The 23,934-nt window shown below is 47.3% G+C and overlaps 1 protein-coding gene and 1 long non-coding RNA gene across 3 annotated transcripts in view; both read right to left on the reverse strand.

Moving 5' to 3' along the window:
- The window catches only part of LOC131834384 (DLA class I histocompatibility antigen, A9/A9 alpha chain-like), a 189,103-nt gene that overhangs the window by 34,208 nt on the left and 130,961 nt on the right, over positions 1-23,934 (reverse strand). The window lies entirely within an intron of this gene.
- LOC131834391 (uncharacterized) lies at positions 4,386-13,684 on the reverse strand. Of its 2 annotated transcripts, none has more exons than XR_009354833.1 (4): positions 13,561-13,684; positions 10,733-10,858; positions 10,506-10,627; positions 4,386-8,938 (listed from the first exon to the last, which is right to left on the reverse strand). It is a non-coding gene; the product is annotated as an uncharacterized LOC131834391 (long non-coding RNA). The 2 variants fall into 2 exon arrangements; XR_009354832.1 differs by having other exon boundaries at positions 11,119-13,684.

The raw sequence follows: 23,934 nt of genomic DNA on the forward strand, positions 1-23,934 counted from the left end.
CATAGTACTGGGCATAGACTTGTGCTTTTGACTTCTTATTACAAAGAAACTAATGATAGTTGAGTTTGTTGTAAACATGCTTTGTGCTTAACTGATTCATAAATTTGCTGTCTAAAAAGTTCCAGTATAACAGTTATAATTGGTTACTGCTTAATTTTCACTAAAGACTAAGGTTGCTAAGAGTGCAGAATTCTGCTAAGTATAATTAATACTGATGAAATTAAGGGAAACAACTCTGTATGTAGAAAAGCAGGAGATATGTAAGAAAGATATAAGAAATGGGAATACATTTTTGTTAAATGTAAAAAAAGATAATTTTGTGCTAAATAAGATTGATTATTTCAAAAGAAATGGCTCAGTACAACATCTAAATGCAAAAAGTTTTAGAGGGTTTGTAAAGGGAAATCTTTGGGAAAGAATTGTCATATATGGTCAGAATGGACTAAGATTGAAATAAATTTTTTAAAAAGATTTTATTTGTCAGAGAGGAGGAGAGGTACAGAGAGAGAGAGAGAGACAGAGCGAAAGAGAGAGAAGCAGGCAGAGGCAGAAACAGGATCTCCACTGAGCAAGGAGCCCCAAGCAGGGCTTAACCCCAGGACCCTAGGACCCTGGTGATGAAGTCCCAGAACCTAAGTTAGGTTCAGTGAGGTGAGGAGGTTCGGAGCCGACGACTAAAGAAAGAATTCTTAAGACGTCGTTGGTGCAAAAGGTGATTTATTAGAGCACGGGGACAGGACCCGTGGGCAGACGGGGATTCGGCTGCCCCGGGTTGTGAGGGTCGGCATGTTATATACCCTGTGGTTGGGGGAAGGTGAGGGGAAGGGATGGGAGGTTTCAACAGAGTTCTCACATGTTAGGGAGGGCCTACAAGGTGCCGGGAGGAGGCCTTGCCCTTATGGCCTGATCAATGTCGTCTTTAGGTCAGGCATTAACATCAAGATAATTGGGAGATTCTTGGTGGGGTGTTATGATCCTGCTATCATTTACATTCCCTTCTACCCCAGTCTCCTGCAGTTTATGGTGGGGAGAAACTCATTAGGGCTTCAGGAACTGAGAGTTATTTGACTCTGGAAATTTGTGCTACTGATAAGGTAACCTCCCTGTTTAGGTTTCTAGGACATCTGTAGAGCAAGGGAGATTCCTGTTCTGCAGGATTGCGATCCCTGCAAGTTAACTATTTATCATTTTATGGCAGTCAGGGGTGCCTGAGGAATGCTACACATATGGAGGGGAGCGGGTGAAGAGGGGGTGCAAGGTGCCAGCTTTTGCTCTGTCCTCAGCCAGCCTCCTGCTCCCTCATCACTGGGACAATGACCTGAGCTGAAAGGCTTAACCACCTGAGTACCCAGGGATCCCTGAAATAAGTGGGTTTTAAAGGTGCACTGATAGAAGGTTGAAATTCCACTTTCTTTCACTTAAAAAAGACAAAGTTTTCTTAAATTAATGTTCTCCTTTTGGTTAGAAAATGAAAAAAGTTGTTTTCTCTTTATCTGCCCAGGAAAACCAGTTTCTGTATTTTGTCTTTTCAGGTCTTTGATTACTTAGTTAAAACTTCTCAGGATTTTGTTTTTGTTTTTGTTTTTTGTTAAGATCTTTATTTTTTATTTGAGAGGGAGTGAGAGAGAGTATGCGAGGGGAGAAGGTCAGACAGAGAAGCAGACTGCCCTTGGAGCTGGGAGCCTGATGCAGGACTGGATCCCAGGACTCCAACTCCACTTAGGGATCATGACCTGAGCTGAAGGCAGTGGCTTAACCAACCGAGCCACCCAGACACCCCAAATTTCTCAGTTTTAAAGGAGGTAAGTTTTGCTAACAATTACATGACCCTACTTACTTGCCTTTGGAATCTTACGTCACTTTGGTCACATAAATAAGTTTTGGGTTTTACAATAATTTGTAGTCCTACTTAGGCATATCCTTTATAGCTGAAGTTTTTCATAAACTTCCATGAAATTTACATTGTAAATGAGGTCTTTTTGACCAATTAGGCTTGTTTACCTGGTATGTTAAGTTACCTGGAAAGCACCCTCAAACAAAAATGATAAGCCATATGTTATGCTTTCTGGGCAAATGCTATAACTCTTCTAAAGATGACATGCAATTCCTAAAGCTTTAATATATATGTAATATATTATATATATGTAATAGGGTCATCACAACATTCAAATTATTAAAATGTTGTATGTCACAGAAGTAATTGAATTTTCTTATCAATTGCATTTCAGTCTTTTGTCATTTATAAATTGAGTTTCATCCTCAAGAAGACTCATAAAAAGGACTTTTAGGGGGCATCTGGTTGGCTCAGTTGGTTAAGTGTCTGCCTTCAGCTCAGGTGGTGATCCCGGGGTCCTGGGATGGAGCACCCCCGCATAGGGCCCTCTGCTCAGCAGGGAGCCTGTTTCTCCCTCTCCCTCTGCGTGCTGCTCCCCCTGCTTGTACTCTCTCTCCCTCTGTCAAATAGATTTTTTTTAAAGGTACTTTAGAAAAAAACACAGGTTTTTGATGTCTTCAAAATCCTAAACTTAAAATGGGTAAGAGTTTCTTGAACTAAATAAAAGCTGTATTTAAACTAAACAAGAATCAGTAACATGGGACTAAATAAACTAAGAAAATGATTATAGTTTTGTGACTCTTGTTTAAAACATTTCTGGTTCTCCAATGTTTGGTCTTCCAGGTTAAGAAAACTCTCTCTTAAGATAACGTAAATATTCTTTCTTCTATGGCAACTATACTCATATGCATAAGCTCAGTAAGAATCTGTTCTCCTTGTGATGGGACACCATTGGAAACATGGGTTATTTTACCAAGGCTTTGACTGGAATGTCATATTTGAGAGAGACATGCATGGACTCAGAGATGACCAAACAGCTTTAAGGATCTGAGGTTGTCTTTATGAAATGTGGAGCCTTAAAGCCCCTTGGAACTGTTGCCCTGATACCTTGCTTACAGAGTTCCCAGCAGCCTCACCAGTGAGCAAATAATGCCACTTCCTGGCGGGCACAGGAACCTCAGACAGTCTGGGAGCTCATGAAGAGGAATTCAGCTGCCCACATCCACAGCTTTTGCACGTCTCTGATGGCACGTACTTGGCTTGGCTTCTGGCCTGGAGAGGCTACTGAGAGTTCCACCCAGAGATTCCTTGCAAAAAGTTCCAACAAAGCAAACTTTAAAAGATCTATACAGCTAATTGCTATTCTTGCTGAGCTTACATAAATAATTAAAATAAGTTCATTAAAATTGGACTTGTTTCCAAATTAATTAGTCTTGATTTGGCTGTTTCTGAAAATGAGGGTTATTATAATAGAGAGAAATTATGTTTTAGTAACGTCTTTATAGATGTTAAATTCTAGCTCTGATCATCTTTAAACATTTGTTGTTTGCCTAAGCTAGACAACCTGAGGTAAACTTCAGAGAAATTGCCACAATAGCCCATGTATGGGCAATCCTCATGCTTGTTATTCTGTGGGGATAATAATTTTTTTTTTAAGATTTTATTTATTTATTTGACAGACGGAGATCACAGTTAGGCAGAGAGAGAGGAAGGGAAGCAGGCTCCCGGCTGAGCAGAGAGCCCGATGCTGGGCTTGATTCCAGGAAATGCCTATCGGCCCTTCCCTCCTCTGGGAGCTGCTGGGGACTGAGATGTTCATGACCTCTGCCCACATGGGCACAGCCCTGCAGCAGAGCAAGTGGTGGCCACCAAGGGCCACGAACAAGGCCTGGGCTTTAGGAATGAACAGATGGAGAAGCCCCGCTCTGCTGAGCTCTGGCTCTGGTGATCTTGTGGAGATGCCCTGGTGCCTGAGTCCGCAGGTTCCCACTCAGGGGCAGGGGTGGGAGAAGTCCCAGCAGGGCCACAATTGTGTTCCTGTGCCTGTGTGTTCCTTCTGGTTCTAGACGGCTCTGCTGACACACCGTCCTCCCTGCATACTCTGAAGCTCCCTGAACACTTGACTCTGAACCACCCCGGGTATCTCCCTGGTCTGCTCCATGTACCTGTCATGTCAGACATCCCGTCAGTTAAATTTGAAAAATAGTATAGACTGCTTTTCCTCTTTGATTCCTGTATTACTTTTGTATGCTAATTAATTCTTCCTTTCTCAAATTAATCCAGATACCCTAATGAGTAACATCTCTCTCTGCTAAAGCTAAAGACAGTATTGACATCACTGTTCATAAACAAGTCATTAAAGCCGACTCTCTGAACAGGAGTTTATTTCCCATTTCTCTCCTCCAATTGCAAGATTTCTTAAGTGACTCTTAACAGGTTTCACATCATGGTCAGTGGTTTTTGCCATCTTAGCGCTGTGGGAGGACCAGGCCTGCCCAGTGACATGTTTTCCATCCAAATATTCACAGACAGTATCGAATCTTCTCAGACGTTTAGTTATTTATATTTTTAATTGTTTGCAGCTTACTTTGTGTAAGTTAAATATACATTATACATTTAATCAATTATCATATCCAATATTAGAATTCGCTGTGTATATTCATTTAATGTAAAATGTTAAAACAGATGAAATTGTAGGGAAGATAATTTTTTAAAAAGATTTTATTTATTTATTTGACAGATGGAGATCACAAGTAGGCAGAGAGGCAGGCAGAGAGAGAAGAGGAACAGTGTCCCCACTGAGCAGAAAGCCTGACTTGGGACTCAATCCCAGGACCCTGGGATCATGACGTGAGCTGAAGGCAGAGGCTTTAACCCACCGAAACACCCAGGCGCCCCAAGAAAATAATTTTTAAGAGTATTTAAATTGGGGGTATAGTTGACACATAATATTCCATTAGTCTCAGGGGTACAAAGTAATGATGTGACAAGTTCATATGTTACACTCTATTCCTCACAGGTGTAGCTCGCATTTGCCCGATGCAGCCCTATGACAGTATCATCATCTGTCTTCCTCGTGCTGTGACTTTTATTTCCGTCACTTATTCATTCTGGAACTGGAAGACTGTGTCCCCACTGCCCCTCCCGCATGTTCCAAGACCCCACCCCTCCTCTCTGGCAACCATCTCAGATGATCATTTACTGGAGGAGTAATGCCTGTGAACAAGAGAATCCTGTGAACAGAAAGTGCACTGTGTAAACATTTGATGCTTGGCTTCACAGCTCAGAGGACAGCAGGAGCTTCTGATGACACCATTTCCATGTTTGCTGAACTTAACACCCATCATTACTATTACAGAAAGTTCTACTGTTCCCAGGACGTTCCTGCCTGCAGCTCATTTATACTGTTCTTCAAACGGTTCTTTTTGGCAATGGCCGATGATTTCTGTTGCATACTTAGCGCGGACAGCATGGGTTCAAATGTTCAGTTCTCACACAGCTATGGGGTGTGATCTGCATGTCATCTTTACACGGCTGGGAAGAGCAAGACACCAGTGAGTTTTGATAAAAGTAGCACAGGTTTTGTTTGTTTGTTTGTTTTAATCTGGATATGCCAAAGAGTGTTTGCATTGCAGGAAATCACACACAATCTGTGCATTTTATGGGGACACCATGGGTGTGGGATTGGAATATGACTGTCACAGGGGGTGAGGGACAGGGAGGTTTGTTGTGTCATTGTCTCCCATTGTGTTATGTTGTGTGCCCTGTCTCTCCTGTCACACAACACACGTGTGTGTGGGCATACACACACACACACACACACACACACACACAGATACACATGCTTTCCCCACAGGTGCATCACTAGGTCCTCACTCAGTTAATCCTGGAGCCTCCTCCGAAACTCCCCCTCCCCTGGCTTCCTTGCTCAGCTCAGGACAGCGCTCGCTCTCAGCAGTATTCCCCCTCAGCGGGGTCAGAGCTGCTCTAGGAGGTCCTGCATTTCCTGCCTTGGGCTTCATGGACCTTCCTCTACTATGACCCTGAGGAGAGGGAGACAGTTTGGAGTCGAGTGGTGCATGAAGGAGCCAAGTTCTTCGGATGACGAGACCAAGATCTTCACGAGCCAGATGAAAAGTAACCCCCAAACCTGAGGAATGTGCAGCGATCCTACCGCTAAACCCCGGGGCTCAGTCTGGACAAAGAGCAGCTGGGACAGCCAGCAGCTTGGGGCCTGGGAGAAAGCAGAGGGGCCTGACCCTGACCCCCAGGAGTGTGAGATCCTCTTGTCAGGCTGGAGCAGGCAGGTGCACACAAGCTGTCATGTGAGAGTGAAGCAGGGACAGTCTGCTCAGGGGGGTAGGATCCTTGTGTCATTAAGTAGTTAACTAACAGACTTAGTGGGTCATGGACACAGTTTAGGTCCCTGTAGGGGAGGAACCAGAAAGTATAAGCTAGTGTTTGTCCTCACAGAGCCTACAGTGAAGATGGGGAGGCGCCCACCCTTCTGAGATCACGTGACTGAGTGTGTGAGGCAGACTGAGAGCTACTAAAGACCGATGCCTCCATAGACGTCACACGAAAAACAGAGACACAGTTTATAGGGTTCATAGACCAGACCCCCAGTGGTCGGGGAAAGTTCATGAATGAGCTGCAACTCTGTGTAGACCCTGATGTGTACAGATTGTACACATGATCTGGGCTTATGGGGGGTGGGGGTGAGGTCCCAAGCAGTTAGAGTGGGCAAGGTGTGGGTGACATTGGACACAGGGAGGTCAGGAGATAGGTGTAGTTAATCATTTCTAGTTAATATCTGGAGGGTTTAGCATATGAATCAGTCAGTGGAGGACCCTGCATGTGGCATCCAGGCATAATCCAGTAAGAAGCACAATTAGAGCTGAAGAGGGAGGCTGCTCAGACTTTCCCAGTGGATCCATATAGGAACGTGAATTCCAGTTTGCCAGATGGTTCTGTTTCAGGTCCCAACAGAGTCCTGCCTTCTCAGGGCTCATAGCATCAGAGGAGAGAGATGGCATGCGGGGAGGTTTGGTACAGTGTGTAAGGATGGGACAGGGATCTTTCCAGCAGTTTTTCAGGATCTGAGAACAAACTCTTAGAAGACCTGTTCCTATGACTCCCATCACTCAGGCTGTTACAGAGGTGTTAAGAGCTGTGCAGGAACTGAGGAGCAAGACCAAGTATGTCATTCTTACTGTGTCAAACTAGCACAATCTACACAGTGAATGTTCCCTACTGAGAAGCTGGTGGGGGTGGGATGCAGAGACAAATGCTGGGGCTCCGGAGATGTGCTCTGTCCTGACTGACACTGCCTGGTCCTGGGCAGGACCCTGACCTTGCAGGTCACTGTGGCTGGAGCTCCAGGAGGATAATGGGACCTTGGGGTGGCACGGGATGACCAGGACATGACAGTGACTGAGTTTGAACATGGAACCTCTGCCATCCATGGTAGTCTCTTTGTTGCTGCTACCCCAGCAGAGACAGGAGGCCGGTGGGCACTTCATTGAGGGACAAGATGGACTCAAGAAGCCGCGGTTCCTATTGCTGCAGAGACACTTGGGGTTTAGGACAAGAACATCAGCGGCACTGGTAAGGACTCCCCACAGCCCAGCCCTACAAGCTCTTCCTAGTCCAGCCTGGGGCCACCCTCTCTCCAGAGCTACTCACACACAGAGGTGGAAGACATCTAGTGTGGGATGGGGGGCCATGCGCTGAGGACAGCGGCCCATCCCGAGTCCCCTGGGCAGTGCCATGGCACACACTTCTTAGGCCCACGCTGGGGAACGTTCTTGCGGGAGAGCACGGTAGTAGCTCTGAGGCTCATGGAGGTTTCTCACTCTTCAGGCTCTTCCTCAAACCAGAGACACAGTAGCTGTGAGGACCTATCAATACTGAACTAGAGATACTGAGTTCCAGGCTTCATAAGCGGGTGGAGAGTCTCTGAAAAGGGTCGGCCCTTGGAGGAGAATGTTAGAAGCAGTTCTCACCCTCTTGCCTTGGGCCCCGGGCCTGGCTAGTGCCGGTTACTTCTGCCCCGATAGGGAACACTCCCTGCCTCTCCCTGGCAAGCAGCCAGACCCTCCCTAGGTATTACATCTTGGTCTGTGGAGTTGATGCTTTTCCAGAAGGCTTTGTCTTAGTGCTCCCTGTTTGCTCTTCCACAGAGCCTCCCAGAACACAGGTGACCAGCCACCCTCTCTCTGACTGTGGGGTCACCCTGAGGGGCTGTGCAACCTGGGCTCCTCCCCTACAGAGATGACTATGACCTGTAGTGGGCCAAGGAGCACCAGGTCTAGAACAAGGAGCTTGTGGAGACCAGGCAGAAGGGGATGGAACCATCCAGAAGTGGATGGCCATTGTGCTGCCTTCTGGAGATGAGAGATACACGTGCCACATGCAGCATGAAAGGATGCCAGGGCCCATCACTATGAGACAGTGGGGGAGTGGAGGAGAGATGAGCAGTGGAGCCTCATATCAAGGACCCAGGAGCTTTCTAGAGACTTCCAGCAGGGCACAGGGTATCTCTGTTTTCCTTTTCACCTCTGATCCATTTGCCCAGCCCACCATGCTCCTCAAGGGGGCCTTCCTGGCCAGGTTCTCATTGATGCTCTGATCTCTGGGGTTGTTTTAGCAGGGGTTTAGATTGATGGAACTATAGTTGCTAGAGTTGTGTTCTAGAAGAACAAGAACTCAGGTGGAAAGGAGATCTAGTCTCCTCATTCTGATCTATACCTGTCTCACCCCAAGGGTTCAACTGAAACTTCTGTTCCTATTTATTATGAAACAGATATGGAGGCTACTGGCTCCTGGGGATGGGGGCGGGATGTGGTATCCCTGGCTGGTGGGAGGGCAGGCTAGGAGAAGGTGGGAGGCTGGAGACCTGCTGGACCCCAGAGCCCCAACACCACCTGGGACAATGCACATGGTTGCCTCTGGATTCCAGGATCTCGAGCTAAGGTCACATCTTCCGCTCCTGTAGGAGGGTTCCAGGAGCAGGTATGCAAGAAATCCAGAGAGTACCAGAGTTCCTGCCGAGGAGGTCTCTTTGGTGGGAAAAAAATCCTCTGGTCCTTCTCCCTATAGATCCTAAATTAAAAAAAAAAAAAAATTTTATTTAAATTCATTTTAGTTAGCATATACTTTATTATTAGGGTTGGGGGTAGAAATTAGCGATTAGTCAGTTGCATATACCACTCAGTGCTCTTAACATCATGTACCCTCCTTAATGCCCATCACCCAATTATCCCTTCCCCCCACTCACCTCCCTTCTAGCAACCCTCATTAAGAGTCTCTTATGGTTTGCCTTCCTCTCTATTTTTATTTTACTTTTTCTTCCCTTCTATGTTCATCTGTTTTGTTTTCTAAATTCCACATATGAATGAAATCAAATGGTATTTATCTTTCTCTGACAGACTTATTTCACTTTGCATAATAACTTCTGGTTCCACATAGGTCTTTGCAAATGGCAAGGTTACTTTCTTTTTGAAGGCTGAGTAATATTCCATTGTGTCTGCCTGTCTATCTATGTATCTATCTGTCCACCACCTCTTCTTTATCAGTTCATCAGTCGATGCACAACTGCCATCAAGATCCTAGATTTCTTAGGCAGAGGAAGAGTAAGTCAGACCCCAAATAAAGTGGGAAATGTGATGCAGAGGTGTCATGTACATATGTCTGTCTGGGGAGGGCAGGTTCACAATCTTGTAGAAATGTGTACAGGAATTTGTGTGGAGGTTTGTATATACGTGTGTGAGTGAGCACGTGCAAGCATGTATGAGTGTCTATATGCATATGTATGCCTGTGTGTGTGTGTGAGTGTGCGCGTGCGCACATGCACCCTGCTCTGAGAATTCCTCATCCTTGTGTCCACTCTGTCCGATTCATGGTTGCCCCACCCCCACCCCACCACATGGGTTACAAGTTCCATCTGCAGCAGGTAAGAAAGTGAGAGTGGCTCGGGGTGATGAGTGAGGGGGCAAACTGGTACACATCATGGTAGGAGGAAGAGAACAGGAATTACTTTGGTGGGACTCTCTTCCTCCCCAGGGTTCTTCTCGATAAAAGCGTCAGACACAGTTTTAAGGGATTTATATGAATTGAATCATTTAAAATGTCCTAATAACCCTGTGATATAGGGAAAGGTACCAACTCCAATTTATAGGGAAGGAAACCAGGGTCACTATGAGCTTAACTGAGTCAATTGGTTGAGCCATGACTAACAAAATGGTCAGGTGCTGAGTCGAAGTGCACACCATTTTTTTTTTTTTTTTTTGACCACTGAAAACTGTTCATCTGCCTCAGTAAGGGTCACCACCTTCTGTGGCTCTGACAGCTTCTCCTTCTCTAGCACTGAGTCTTGTCAGGCGTATGCATTTCTCACTGTCCCTGTAAGGGAATCCATGGGGTTTGAGGGGATAGGAGAGCTGGTTGTACGTTGGCGGATGGAGTGTGTTTGCTGGAGGTGGAGGGGAAGGAGGGCACCTCTGGGCTGTAGGGAATCAGTGGAGTCTGCATCTGGGGTGTGAGGTGGGCTGCATACAGAAGTGGGGAGACCAGCCATGGGTGGGCAGAGTTCACTTACTGTTTTGTTCATAGCCTGAAAGCACAGCCCGAGTGAGCCTGAGAGACACTGGGGTGAGCATTCATGACCTACCAATCCTGCTATCTGTGACCTGTCTTCTTCCAGCTGACTTCCTGGTGAGGCCTGCTCTCCAAGGTGAGAAGTGACGTGAAGGTGGCACTTTCTGGTAGCCTGACAGTAGTTCCCTCATGGGCCTTTCCAGATAGAGTGAGAGGAATGCAAGTAGGTTGGTAAGAACTTGACATTCATGTTGGAAAGAGAAAATGGGATGTTTGTCTTCAAGAAAGGGGAGGGCTGACCTCTGGGGAGGACTGAGTAGTTCTTTGTGGGCTGGTGGACTGGGGGCCTCAGCTTCTTGATGGATGTAGGCAGCAGGCTGGCCTGAGTTTCTGGTCTTTCCAACACAGCTGCTTGCTTCATCAGAGCTTACAGGTGGAGAAGATGGTAGAAACTCAGCAGGCAAATGGAATTCATGATTGTTTATATTCCAAGGTCACCACTGACAGATTTCATTGGTTAAAAGATATTCTAGGTAGGAGGAGATTCCATAAGGGCATGTGGACCAGGAGGTGGGGACCATTGGGCCTTATTATAGAACCTGCACAGGGATGTTCCAGGTGACAGATGGGAGGAATGGAGGGTAGGAAGGTCTCTGCACTGGATGTGTTCATAAATCTGCACTTACCAGGCTGTTACCCTGCACAGTCACAGAGCAACATAGTTATCACTCTGGGTCCCCTGCTGGAGATGACCTGCAGGCTGAGTTGTGTTATCCAAGCAGGGTCTTAGCTGCAAGAATCATGCTGTAGGGGTGCCTGGGTGGCTCAGTGGGTTATGCCGCTGCCTTCAGCTCAGGTTATGATCTCGGGGTCCTGGGATAGAGTCCCGCATTGGGCTCTCTGCTCGGCAGGGAGCCTGCTTCCCTCTCTCTCTCTCTCTGCCTGCCTCTCTATCTACTTGTGATCTCTCTCTGTCAAATAAATAAATAAAATCTTAAAAAAAAAAAAAAGAATCATTCTGTATGTGGAAAGGTCTGTCTCAACTTTGTGGAACCTAAGAGGTCGTCCTCTCGGAATATTTCCCCCCTCATTTGTCAGACCTTTTAATTCTCTAGGACAGCACCATCACTACACTCAACCATGTTGTTTCTTTCCTGCATCGTGCTGCCTGGGTAATCCTTGTCTCCCTCTATTTCTGCCAGTCTGCCACAGATGGGATTCCATCAAGACATTTCTTGTGATTCCACTCCTCACCCTTTTTTGAACACAGGACATTCCCCTGCCCTAGTGAGGGTGAACCAGAGGTTCCCTGCCTGGAAAGAACTACCCCCAGACCTCCTCTTACAAAATTCCTTCATGTCCTTCAATCCCCTCAGAGCTCATGTTCTCAGTGAGGCTCACATGTACCACCCCAGTAAAGTAGCCGTCTTCCCTGTCCCCATGCAGGTCTCCTCTGGGTCCCCTCCCTCACTGCACTTCCCAACCTCTAACACACACACTTCCCTTAGTTACTAGCACAGTCTGCCCCTCACTACCAGCACATACACCCCACCAGGTGGGCCCATTTGGTCTGTTTCTACTTCACTGAGGTGTCCTAGATGCTATAGTAGTGTTCCTGTGTCTGACGCTCAATTATCACTTGGAGAAATGATCCACAAAAGCACTTCTCTTCTAGATGAGTCTCAGGCCACAGCTGTTTGTGGCAGCTGTCACTTTTCTCACCAGTGGTGTCTCCTCCACGTCCCCATGTCCTCCTTCCCACACCATCCCTCCTGCACAGCACAGGAAACAACGACAGTTCTTCCTTCAGCAAAGTTGTGCATAGTCTTACGGGTCATATATTCCAGACAAATGTGGATTCAGATTAGACACTGCTTCATCACTCTATGAATCCGGAGGGACATGAGACCAGAACTCTTACAGGAGAAGAACTGGCCTAAGCCTCCAAAGAAAAAGAAAAAAAAAACGGGAGGGGGACTAGGAGGAGGAGAAAAGACAGGCAAAACTTGGGGGCTGAGTCCTGACCCAGTTCTGAGTCTAGACTGTCCTGCTCACAGGAAGCTCTTGCTGCACAAGGTCCTGGAGACAGGGGAGATCCAAGTCCCTGTGACCGCAGGGCCTGATGGGACATCAGATGGGACATCAGACAGGTTCTACTGAAGGGACAGGGTCAAGGGAGCAGTGATGATGACCCAGCAGAGGAGTGACCATGTCAAAGCCCAGGATGCAAGTAGCACAGGCTGGGCACAGTCCATGCTGGCTCCTTGCAGCCTCTCTTCTCCCCACCCCCAGAGGAAGCCCAGCAAACTTGCAGAACCTGGCAGGCTCTCAGTGCTTTTATTTCCTCTCCGGAACACTAGGAATCCTCCGTTTTTTAAGTAACCCATCAACCCCTCCAGGCAAGCACTGAAGCAAACAAACTGCATCCAGAGTTTTTTGTTTGTTTGTTTTGTTTTAAATTTTATTTATTTATTTGACAGAGAGAGAGATCACAAGTAGGCAGAGAGACAGGCAGAGAGAGAGGAAGGGAAGCAGGCTCCCTGCGGAGTAGAGAGTCCGATGTGGGGCTTGATCCCAGGACTCTGGGATCATGACCTGAGCTGAAGGCAGAGGCTTTAACCCACTGAGCCACCCAGGTGCCCCCAGAGTTTTAATTTAAACCAGACATTAAGAGTCCCCAGTTCCCTGGGAAGAGAAACACAGATAGGGATGGAGAGGGGAGCAGATGAGGGAGGAAAATGCAGAGCAGTAGGGGTCGGGAGACAGGAGGGCAGTGGCGGAGAGTGGGGCTCCCGGGGCCGGGCGGGACATGCCGGTGTGGAAATACCTCACCGGGAGGGCGCCTGCGGGCATGGAGGGGCTGCGACCCCGCCCGACCCTCCTCCTCGCCGGGCCCAAGGCTCAGGTGGATGCAGCCACGAGGGCAGGGGGAGCGGGCACCGAGTGGGGGAGAGCAGGGAGGAGATGGGGAGAGAAGTGGGAGCACAGACCCCAGCGGGGCCGGGGGCGGCTGGGGGGTCTCGGGAGGGGGCGACGGTGAGGCGCCTTCCCCGGGAGTCCCGCGTCCCCGCAAGGAGGTCCCCTCGCTCCCGCCCCGCAGCTGCCTTTTCCTACCGCCCCGCACTCACCTGACCAGGTCTCGGTCACGGCCACGGCACAAGCAAGCAACAGCAGTCTGTTCTGGGACTCGACGACCCAGACCTTCAAGGTCGGAGAAGTAGCAAAGTCCTGGCGGGCCTGCTAAAGACTTCAGAATGTGGAACCGCGGAGCCGCTGATTGGCTTCTCCAGAAACCTGTCACCCAATGGGAGTGCGAAGTTTTTGCGCGTCATGGGTATCCAAGCAGGCGGACCAGATACAGGCTGTAAAAGGGAGAAGTGAAACCCGGGGAGATGGGGACTCCCTGGCGCTGGGCTACACTAGGGCACCGCTGCCCTTGCTTCTGAGACTCTGAAGACCAGTCCCTCCTGGGGATCTGAGTCTTTGCCCTGACCCCTCTCCTCCTACACGGTGATCAGGTGATCACTTTGTCACCCTGTCTTCCCAGGGGCTCTGAGGAATCCAGGCAGAGACCCTCAGGTTGGACTCAGCCCCTCTTCTCCGCAGTCCTTTCCGGAGTATCTGCTGAACTGGACTTTCTTACCTCTCACCCTCACCTCTGTCTCTCTGTCTGGACTCTTCTAGAGGGAACTCACCCCAGGGCATTTGCTACCAGAGAGAGAGAGAGAGAGAGAGAGAGAGAGAGAGAGAGAGAGCGCAGCCCTGGGAACAGAGATGGAGGGACAGGGCTTTCTATTTACACCTCAAGAAGCTGGGTCTGGTGCAACAGCTGCAAATTCTCACTGAGACCAGTGTCCTTTTTGTGAATTCACTGTCTTGGTAGCACAGTCTTGATAATCCCTGAACATCAGCAGTCTAGTCTGTGAAAGTGATTTTGGCCCCTTCCCACAGAAATGTGTAAACTTGTATATCACAGCAATCAGACTCACAGAGCTCTTCCGTTTCCCCAAACAGTATCAGTGACTGCTGTGTTCTGAAATTATCTTCATTCCCTAGCCCCAAGATTGTGCGAGTCCTGGACATACCCTCAGTGCAGGGATACACAATTGTTATTGTGTATTTCAGCTGGAAGCCTGTCCACGCTTGGATCACCTGGAAGTGGCAAGTGTTCAAAGCAGTAGAAATGCACTTCCCCCATGTCCATGCATTCCCTGTGTGTGAGTCCAGACCTAAGGCATGGGCGTGGTTATTGGGGCTCTAGGTATTATCTGATTACCATGAGGAGGCAACTGTTTTTCAGGCAGCCCCACAGAGTGTAGTTAATACCAGATGCACAGAATATCTTGCTAAGCCCTTTAAATATATATGAATTAAAAATCTATATGCCAGCATATTTAAGTCTGAGAATTCCTGTTTTAGAATTTGTTACCTCTGCTTCTCTCCCTCAGCCTGCATCTGCAGCCCTTCTCTCTGTCTCTCTCATCCATCAGGCCCTCTCCTCCCCTTATTTCCACTACCTCTGATTCCTGAACTGGGGCCCTGGTGCCTCCCCATCACCTGCCACCCAGGACCCTTGTCCCCACAGGGGTCAGCGATCCTGATGACATGAGTCAGCTCATGTCATGTCTTCACTGAAAATGCTCCAATGGATTCATCTCACTCCTGGGAAGCCTCTAGAATAGGGAACACACTAGCACAGGTGATTTGGACCACTTTGGTGAAAACTGTATCTGCAGCATAGAAAGCTATTCCTGGTACATAGTAGGCACTAAATTAATTGTTGTTGAATAAATGAATGAATGAATGAAATATGTCTCTATTAGAACGTAATTCATTCCATAAAAATCACAAAGGGGAATATAGTAAAAAAATCGAGAAAGGTTTTGTTGCATGCAATTAGTGTGCACAATAGTTCATAAATTCATTTCAGGGGAAGAAGTGCTATGTGTTTATTTGTTGCAGAGTGAGCCTGGGTATTCATTTTCGATTACTGCATAGCTAATTACCAAGGCTTCATGGCTCAAAACAACACCAGTTATTTCGCTTATCGTTTTTTAGTCAGAAATCCAGGCATGGGGGGCTCCTGGCGGGCGACGTTGGTAGAGTGTGTGACTCTTGGCCCTAGGGTCATGAGTTGGAGCCCCGTGTTGGCTATGGACCCTACTTAAAAAAATATAAAAAGAAAAAGAAATTCAGGCATGGTGTAGATGGGCTCTTACTCAGTATTTCACAAAACTGTGTTCTCATCTTGATGTGTTCTCCTCCTTCAAGTTCATACAGAACTGTTGGAAGAATTCTGTTTCCTACAGTTACAAGGCTGAGGTCCCCGTTTCCTTGGCAGCTGGAATGGTCCCCATGCCCACAAGCATCTTTGCCATTTTGCCCTCCCTTTTCAAAGCCAACAATAGAGAAAACCCTTCACATTGAATCCTTTTCACACTTAGGATCTTTTTTGCTCAGGAAGAGCCCAGCCCTTTAAAGACTCACCTGATCAGGACAGTCGTACCTAAGGGAATCTCCCTGTCTTAAAGTCAGCTGATTTGAGGCCTTACTTATATCAACAAGGTCCCTACCCAGCAGCACCTACTTGAGTGTTTGATTGACTAACTGGGGGAAAGGGGAATGACCAGGGGGTACTTACTGGATTTCCTTCATCCAATCTGCTGGTCATGGAGCTCCCACTCATCTCTTCAAGGCCCTTTCATCCCCACTGATGTTAAGGAGCTAACTCTAGGACCTCTGTCCCTTACATGATCCCTGCCCTATAGAGGAAAATACCCTCAAATTTCTTAGTGATGCAGTTTCCTCTTGCCAGCACCTTGGCTTTGGGGAAAGGTGAGTCTTCTGGATCTTCCTGAGGAACATAATCCCTTGGTGGGTGTTCTGGCCTCATATCATGCCTGCGTTCCGCATGTCCACTTCCTTCAGCTTCTTGATCCCATCCTTTGCTGTCTACTGGGGCAACTACCAGGTCAACCTTGTGGAGAGTTGGACACTTTTTCCAGTTTACATAGAGCCACCCCAACAGTGAGATTGTCCCATGTCCTGGGGTCCTGGATAAATCCACATCCTGAAAAGTGCCCCCAGTCAATGCATTTTTTCTTTGCCAGCCTGACATTCCTGTCCTTTGATCAAGCACCCTCAGAGTTCAGTCCCAGGGCTGCTGCTCATGTTCCTACACATGCATGCTGGGTAGTTCTTGCAAAACTCCTGGGTGGATACCACATGCACCTAGGGGTGAGTCTTCTGCACCATCTGACAGCACAGGAAGTGTTAACCATTAATAGAGAAGGGCGAGCCTCCTCTGTGTGTCCAGAGGGTGCTGAAGGGCATCCACTGGGAGGAACTTGATCAAGTCTGCAGGATCTTAGGTTTTCCTCACAGGGGCACTGACTGCCACATCACAGGTCTGCCGTGGCTGAGTGTCCAAACCTCTCTGGAGTTCTTCCACTCTCCCATTATGATTCAGCTACCATTCAGCTCTATGCATCTTCCTCTATAGGACACAGCTGCCTCTGTAAGATACTGCAGAGGCTCTCTTGTCTAGTCACTCACTGCTTGTTAACAGCCCTCAGATTCCCATGATCTTTCTATGATTCATCAGTAGAGATCACTAGCAACCTGAACCCCACTGATTCTGCAGCCCCCACCCCAATTATTTTCCACCAGCTTCTGTCATCCCAACTGCCATAGCTTTCCCCCAGACCAGGACAGTTTCTAGGCTCACCTCCAGCAACACCTGCAGCAGTTCAGCCGCCCTTTGTGTCCCACCTTCCAGCGTGGTCAGTGGACACCTGGTCTGCCAGGCAGTGTGTGAGCTCTTCCCCAATCCCCATCTTTCTGCCTGAATTCCTGGGCCATTCCTGATGCCACTGGTGTTTCAGTGTTTGTGGGGAACAGACCCCAGTGCAGCATGATAATGCCAGGAATTTGTTAGGAGAAACCCTTGTGAGAAGACATGAGGAAGGATCCAGAAAAGCTGGGAGAACAGCAAATCTTGATGCAAGTCTGAATCTCAGGGAAGGAAACAACAAAGGAAGATTGTCTGGAAGCATCCTAGACCCAGTGCAGAGTCAGGCAAGTTCATCAGGGTGTCGGGGAGCCCTGGAGCCTCAGTTAACCTGCAGAAGAGGAAGAGTCTTGCCTTAGTTTCCTTGCTGTTCTCAAGAACTGGCTGGAGGAATTCCATAGGAAGTGGCATCTCAGAGCGCACATGGCATCAGATCTGAGAGCACACAGCTGGGGCCGGGAATCAGTTGCACTCCCTCAAGCTGACGGTAAGGGATGTGTCACAGCCAGCACCATAATCTAGTTGAGAACAAACACTGATTATGTGGTTATGTGGCTGCCTTCAACTCAGGTCATGATCCCAGGTTTGGGATCGAGTCCCACATCAGTCTCCCTTCTCAGCCTAGAGCTTGCTTCTCCCTCTCCCTCTGCCTGCTGCTCTGCCAGCTTGTTTTCTCTCTGTATCTGTCTGTCAAATAGATAAATAAAATCTTTAAAAGATGAAGAAATGAAGAACAAGGAAGGGAGGTTGGATGAACTGAGAGCCCAGATATTTCCAGGGCAGGCGTGCCAGGTCCATGGGAGATGAGATACCCTGTGGGAGAGAACTCTGCAGGTAGCCAGGTCCTCAGGGGGACCTGGATTCTGTCAGAGTTGTGAGGTGAAGGGAACATCCTGAAAGGATGTGGACATTTGCTGATCATGGGCTGAGCATTCCATGGGGCACAGTGGTAGGTTCAGGAGCGGGGGGGGGGCGTGGAATGAGGCAGGATAGGGTGTGCAGAGCGTCATGGAGTGAGAGCGCAGAATATCTGGGGGACCAGGGGTGACCAACAGAGATGAAGAAAGGGACATAATGACATTAGTCCTGGTGGACTCCAGGCAGATGGTGGTGCTGAGTGTGTGAGAGGTGATGGGGAAGAACAAGGGTTGGGGCTCTTCCTTGGGCTCTGTCATTGGGACAAGGAGGTTTGAGGTGACTTAGTTCTACATATGGGCCTTTTCTCAACCCCCAATTATGGGAGTCAATCCCTGGGGTAAGAGTGGTGTTAATAAGTCCGAGGGTTCAAACTTGACCCCTGTGGAGCAGGAGTGGACTCACACAAAATGTCAGCTCTGCCTGACAGCTGCATTGGGAGAGAGATTTCTGTGACTCTGGCTGTGAGCCCAGCACAGGGACCCCCTCTTATATCTTCCCTAAGGAGCGGAAGCCTAGGGAAGCTGGGATCTTAGTCTTCTAACCCCAGTGCACATGTCCACACTGTGGAGTAAGATGTAGATATTGAGATGCTGTTCCCAAATAAGAAATGATTTTGTTTAACTGAGTTTTGAAAAATTCAGAAAGAAGGAGTCAAAAATAGTTTCTACTTTGTGGTTTTCCCTTGTACTACCATCTATGGGCTGGAGAGAGGAGTTGCAAAGGGATACAGAATCCTCAGAAAGGGCATCAGGGCTCCTGAGCTCTCCTCTACTGTGCCCCCTGCCACAGCCCTGAGGCTGACCCTTGTGGAGTCCAGGGCTGTCTGGAAGGTTCTTTGTTGTCCCGCTGATGCCCAGGCCTCTGCCCAGACATCTCTACCTGACATTCAGTGCAGACCCCCATTCAGGCTTCTCTGTCCGAATCCATTTGAGAGCAGAGCAGTGGGGGACACCCTTACACTTCTCCCTGTGTGGGTCATCTGGACCAAGGATAGAAGGCCCAGGGATCCTCTCTTGTCTTCAGCCAGGCCCTACCCAGTGTCTCCCTCAGCTGTAGCACCTGGGAAGGGACCCATATACTAGGGGGCACCCTCATCCGAGATGAGGTTCAGAGTGAAGTCTTTTCAAAAACCACACTGATGCACCCTGTGGCCACCCAGAGTCACACAGACAAGGAGGATGTGGTACACACACACACACACACACACGCACACCCACAAACCCACATACCCACACATGAACCATAGAATATTAAGCAGCCATAAATGAGGAAGAGATCTTGTTACTTTGACAATGGATGGAATTACAGGGTGGTATGTCCGCTAAATGAAGGAAGCCAGACTGAGAAAGACAATACCATACATTTCATTCATACATGGAATCTAAACAACAAAACAAGTGGATAAAGAAACACACAAAATGCAGAATCAGAACTGTAAATATAGGGAACCCACTGATGGTTGCCAGAGGCAAGGGGGTGGGGGATGGGCACAATGGGAGAAGGGGAGCGGGAGACACAGGCTCTAGTTCTGGAATGAGGGGGTGTAGGAATGAAAGGCACAGCACAGGGAATCACTGTCACATCATGTGTGGTTACAGACGGCAGCTACACTGTGGTGAGCATAACGTGATCACAGAAGTGATCAGTGTGTTTTCTATTTGAAGCTAATGTAACCTTGTGTGTTCACTATGTTCAAATAAAAAATTTTTAAAGAAATTAATTAGAAAGAATAAACTATAAAACATATCAGTTTTTATTTATGGGTCATGTATGTTTGAGTTATCCTACATTCTTTGAAAAACTTCTCTTAATTTCTTTTTTTTAAGATTATTTATTTATTTATTTATTTGACAGACAGAGATCACAAGTAGGCAGAGAAGCAGACAGAGAGAGGAGGAAGCAGGCTCTCTGCCGAGCAGAGAGCCTGATGTGGGGCTCCATCCCAGGACCCTGAGATCATGACCTGAGCCGAAGGCAGAGGCTTTAGCCCACTCAGCCACCCAGTTGCCCCAACTTCTCCTAATTTCACAACTTCTGAGTACTCTATATTTTGTGAAGTAAAAGAGTTTAACAATTAAAAACCAGCAGTTAATGAACAGGTAAATGCCATACTGAAATAACAAGAATATGTGAAAACATTGGAAACTCTAGATGAAATGGACAAATTCATTGAAATACAAAACCTATGAAGACTAATCATGTAAAACAGCCAACCTGACAAGATCCATAACTAGTAAGAAGATGGAATCAGTAATCAAATCACAGAGACATACTGGATCAGGTGGCTTCACTGGTGAATTCTACCAAACATTGGAGGAAGACTCAACACCAGTCCTCCTCAAAGTCTTCCAACAATGCAAAGGAGAGACTCTTCCCGACTCATCTGTGGTGCCGGCAGGTCCAACATCTCAAAGCAGTCACAGGGACTACAAGAAAAGGAAAGGACCTGACTGGCCTGTCACCTGGACTCCACAGCATGGTACGTGAGACCCAAGCCCTTACAGACATCCACCATGAATCCTGCCCTAAAAGACCCTCACCCCAGACTCTGATACTTACAGATACCACAGATATGTGTACATTTCCCTTTAATGTTGTTTGAAAAATTCTGATAAATAAGGGAATGGGGGTTCAGGAGGGGTGGTGATGCAGAAGGGGGAAGTCATGGGGTAGCGTGGGGGTGCAGGTGGGAGTAGTGTCCCCCCACCCTCATGCATGCTGTCATCTCCTGAACAGAGTGTCACATTCCAGAAGGGATGGGTGAGCCCTTTCCCGTGGCCATGTACCTGCTGAGAAAACACGGCCATTACCCTAAGTCATGGAGAAGCCCTGAGGGGTTGGCAGAATTCAGATGCCTATACATGCGAGGGCTTGTGTGGGGTATGGGGTCAGAGGGTAGACTGGGGGTGCATAAAGAGAAATAATTGGATGAAAGAGGAGAGGGACCCTACACAAAAATAAGCAAATATCCCAACCTGGAAACAAGGTTGGGGGCATAAAGGTGTCATGAAGCCATCATGCACTGGGTGCCCACTTCATGCACTATATGGTTCAGGACACATACACTAAGGATCAAGGAGACTGAAGGGTTGGAGAAGCCAGTTTCCTGAGATCCAGACTCGCTGTAGGAGATGTGCATCTCATTGTCAGCTCACTGCTACTGACCTCAAAGCGACCCTGCACATCAGTGAGGATCTTGGCATCATTTTCATCTCACACAAATGTGATGGCCATGCCCTTGGGGCCAAGCTGGCCTGCTGGGGCCACCTGGAAGGAGGCAGAGGTTAGCCCTGGGAAGAGCCCATGGCAGGAAGACACCCAAAACGAGGGATGAAGCTGTAAGGTGAGAAGACATAGAAAATCAGGGGGTGGTAGGGGCACTAGGATGCTCCGTGTGTGTGGAGCTGACCCCATGCATGTAGGTGTGGGAAGCCTCTGGCATGTGGTAAGTTGGTGACAATGTTCACCTGCTCACTGTCCACGCCTCAGCGAAATAAGTTGGTAGCTGCAAGAATTCCTTGTTTAAGATCTTTAAATGGCTGATACGAAGAAAGTCCTTATGAGAAAGGAAATTAGAAAAATGTTGATAGTCCCTTCTCTCAACAGTCTGATTTCTTCCCAAGGATAGAAAACATCCCTCATCTCTGGCTCATCACTCCTCCTGGTGCATCCCTCGGTGGATAAGGGCTGGGGAGTTCTCCACCAGGAGCTGGGCCACCACAATGCAAGCTGCCCAGACTTCACAGAGGTCTCTGCCTGTGTGTGGAGAGAAGGAGGATGTGGGTCCATGTGTGCAGGGGAGAGAGAATATGCACTAGAGTGGGAGGGAGGGTTCAGTAAGTACACTCCTCTCCATGAGTCCCTCTAAGCCTCTCTTACTACCGGATACATGCTTCCTTTCCTGCTTTCCATATAGCTTACTCTTTCCTCCTTTCCTTTGGTTCTGATTACCTTGAGCAGATTGGCCTCTGAGAAGATACATAGAACAGTAGCAAAATTTCCCAAGCATGTTAGGAGACAGGAATGAGGTACTCCATGAAAAAGAGCTAAATATTGGATGTAGGATCTGGAAAGTCCACAACCAATATTCCTGCTTATGAAACCAACCTAAGATCTACCCTAATTCTGGGAAGTAGTTTTACTTGATCGTTAGTTTACACAATCGAGAAGCTGACAGAATTCTTCTCCTCAGGTAGTGAAACAAGAAGAAATAAATTCAAGAACCCTAACAGGGCCAATGTAGATTGAGATTTTCAAGAATTAAAAACCCTTCATGGTTTTTAAGTTTTAGGTTTGTTCTGTTTATTGGGATTTATGTTTACTATCTGACCGTGAGAGCCATGGAACCGAAGAGCAGCCCCACTTCACTCATGCTCAGTCCTTTGCATCCATCAGACACATCACCAGTTTGGCCAGAACTTACATTTTTAGTCAATCCTCCTCATTCCCAGATTTTTTATTTGCCAATTCTCCTAGTTACTAAAAATTCTTTTAACCCCACAATCAATACGCATGGGACTTTCACTGTCATTCGGGGACTCACACAGAGCAACAAACACATTTAGTCACCTGACATGCATGTTCCAAGCTGAGGTGAAACATTTTTGCAGAATTTGGAAATGTGCTTCTCAAACTTAAAATGTTGCAAAGACACTCTGGTGTTTTTACGGTCCTACTTTATCTAATGCAACCCAAAATATAAAGCTAGGATAATCAGAAGAAAATTGCCACAGAGATGAAAAAGGAGACCAGTGTACAAAATGAGTTTAGAAATAATGCCGACTATATGTGGAACCTGGATTGTTGACACAAGTAGGACTCTAGGACAGAGGAGAAAGGCTGGAGTTTTCAATAAAAAGTGAATTGACTACTAGCGATTCATGAAGGAAAACCCTAGATTTGAACCTTTTCTTCACACCATACACATGCAAAAACAAACCAATTAAAATCCATAAAATTTCAGAAAAGTTTACAAAAAAGCTTTATGATTCTGATTTAAGAAAGAACTTGTTATGCAGAACATGGAAGATATTTGCAATAGAGAAAAAATTTGTGTATGTTATTAGCTTAAAACTGATGTCTGTGGATCACAAAAGACATCATTAAGAAAGTGAAAAGGCAAGGCACAAATGAGGAGAAATTCTTTGCCACACATGTTAGCAACCAACCACCAGTCCACAGGATGTATGCCCACTTCTCCGGTCAGTGAGCATCAGACTACTTACAGAGTACATGCCCTAAAGCTTCCCGTTTGCCAAACTGGAGTGGAAGCCAGAAGGCACGGGAACATTTGGAGAGCCCAGTCGGTAAGTGGTCCGTGGAGGATGGTCTCCCATGGGACAGAGCACAGTGAACACTGGGAAAGGGGATAAATGGGAAAGTGACACAGAAGAAATCTAAAAGATAAACATGCATATGGAAATGTGCTTTCTCTCCTTCACTGAGGGACATGCAAATTAACACCCTAATGACAGCATGAATGTGCCTGACAACATACTATGTGTAACAGCCCGTCACAAAGGACAATGCGTTCAATGGTGCCAGGTTTTTTTTTTTAATGATTCCAGTTTTAACCAATGTCCATAAAAGGCAAATCTACAGAGACAGAAGGTAGATGAGTGGTTGCCCAGGGCTGGGGAGAGGCTATGGGAGAAAAGGGGGAGTGATACAAGGTTTCTTTTAGGGCTGATGAAAATGTTCTGAATTTGTTATAGTGATGGTTGCACAACTCTGTGAATGTACTGAGAACAACTGAACTGTACCCTTAAATCAGTGAATGATATGTGAATAAGAT

This window comes from Mustela lutreola, chromosome 6 (genome assembly GCF_030435805.1).
Source record: "Mustela lutreola isolate mMusLut2 chromosome 6, mMusLut2.pri, whole genome shotgun sequence".
Taxonomy (NCBI): Eukaryota; Metazoa; Chordata; class Mammalia; order Carnivora; family Mustelidae; genus Mustela; species Mustela lutreola.